The 2,136-nt window shown below is 32.0% G+C and overlaps 1 long non-coding RNA gene across 1 annotated transcript; it reads right to left on the bottom strand.

Moving 5' to 3' along the window:
• Positions 1 to 334: 334 nt before the first annotated feature.
• LOC143611181 (uncharacterized) lies at positions 335 to 1,140 on the bottom strand. Its single transcript, XR_013149728.1, has 3 exons — positions 1,069 to 1,140; positions 803 to 856; positions 335 to 378 (listed from the first exon to the last, which is right to left on the bottom strand). It is a non-coding gene; the product is annotated as an uncharacterized LOC143611181 (long non-coding RNA).
• Between the last annotated feature and the right edge of the window lie 996 nt (positions 1,141 to 2,136).

Raw genomic sequence — 2,136 nt, 5'->3', positions numbered from 1 at the left:
TTTTTTCAAGATCATGCATTGGCACAATTTTTAAAATTCATATTATTTAAACAATGTATAATGTACCTAGGTTCAAAATATTGACCAGCTATGAAATATTGCATCAAGTGTGTGAGCAATCTATAATTTAGCCAATCTGTATCTAATAAGTACAATTTTCATTACTTTTGAGTATTTTAGGTCAACAACTGCATTCCAAAGGAACTGTTGCATTATAAACCATTTTCATAGTATAAACAATATCAATATAGAGTCATTACAATACCAAGTACCATTGCATTTCAAGATATATACACAAACACCTTGCAACAACATTAAGTGATTAAACTAACAACCTGCATTCGTCCAGTTTCTCATCGACTATGGAATCCAGATGACCTGCTACTATGAAAACTAATCAATTTATTGCCAATTTTACAAATTTCAAAGCATGATGTTTTGATATGCCACAACCCTGAAATATGACACCTTAAAATTAACAAATAATAAAAAGCTTAACATAGATTTTTAGTTTTGATGAAACCTTTTTAGAAGAAAATTTTCATCTGTGTCAAGTCAACGAATTCGATCTTTTTCAAAAATGTTCTATGTCCAAACGAGATTATATTTTTTTTGACAAAAATTAATATGGGTCAAAACAGGTAGGGTTTAGAAAAGGGAGCTGAACCACTCTGGTTCAATTTGGGACGGTATTTTTGTTTTTCACTTTTCTGGTATGAATTTCAACTTGTTTTTCATGTTGCTAATCTGAACTTCTTAATAGAAACAGGCAATATCAAGTATGTAAGGTTGAGTTGCATACCTTGTGTACTGTTAAAATGATTGTGTCAAGTCAACAAACTTGAATTGTCAACTGCTAAAACAATAATATCAAACAAAACTCAACTGCAAAGATATAGAAAATAGCACAAATTATTAAGTAATGTTATATTTTTCAGATCAATCAATCCTTTTTCTATCATTCTTGGAAAAAAATAGAGTACTGATCCAAATATGGTTTAATGTTGTATGAGATTTATTTATTTGATTTGGTAATTGTGACCTGCGCCTACAAATTCAGATGCTTACCTAGTAAGAAACCCATACATTTACGATGATGATATTAACATCTATCTTCTTTGCTGTTGTACTTCATCAGCCTGAAACAAAAAAAATAATATTAAAAATAACAATACTATGCCCTTGATACTAAACTAAAAAAAAAGAGCCCTTAATATTAAGCGCATTTTAGTCATTCATCTTAACTGGAAAAACTAATGCCCAAACATTTTAGGGTCCATGGGTGATGCACTTTTAAAAAATTGGTGACCAAAGATGTACTTTCTCAAAGTTATGGACAAAAATTGCAATATTGACAGCAACTGTTGCAGTTAGTACTGGTTGTAATATTGTTTTGTCCGTCGCCATAATATAAAATTGGTCATCTACAACAATGTTACCTGCATGTTGCGCACAACAGTGCTCGTGAATCACAACTCCCTGCCATCCAATTTTCCTCGTCCTTTTAACAACTTGTGTAATCGACCGCAGCATGAATATTACCCGAAGTAGCCCGTAACGCCCATATATTTTCTTGCCTATTTGACTTCTGTTAAATCTTTCAATATTCCAATTTCCAAATATGTTCATACTGTCAACTTCAATAAAAACTATGATATGCTCATCATTCATGGTCACAAGTATTCCATCCACTAGTAAAAATAAAATCAATTTCAATATTAATTTACATAAGTCTTCGTGCATCAGATATTTGTATAGCAATTAGAGGCGTAGAGCACAAATAACTACCTTTGTAGAGAGTTTTGCTTCTGCAAAAGTCTTAGCTAGCTGAGTAGCATAGGTACAAAATATGTGCTAGATGTTACCCCCCTTCAAGCAAAACCATGGTTGGTTAGAAAACACCAAGATAATTTCAAAGCCATCAACAGTCAATTATATGTATTTACGGTTAATTTATATACCACCAACAACCACCAAACGATCCAATTTCAAAGCCTTGCATGCTGCGAATGCAGATATTACTTGTTCTATGGTCATGCTTTGATCCTTGGTTCGTTGAAACAAATTATAACCACTTTCAAAGGATTATAATAGCCAAAAATGAAGTTACTTCATTAATAAGAGAAAACCCTGGTC

Source organism: Bidens hawaiensis, unplaced genomic scaffold (genome assembly GCF_021521415.1).
Source record: "Bidens hawaiensis isolate Kalapana, Puna unplaced genomic scaffold, B.hawaiensis_p1.1 tig00029903_1, whole genome shotgun sequence".
In the NCBI taxonomy this organism is placed as follows: Eukaryota; Viridiplantae; Streptophyta; class Magnoliopsida; order Asterales; family Asteraceae; genus Bidens; species Bidens hawaiensis.
Note: the sequence above shows the minus strand (reverse complement) of the source record. Positions and strands in the feature narration are given on the sequence as shown.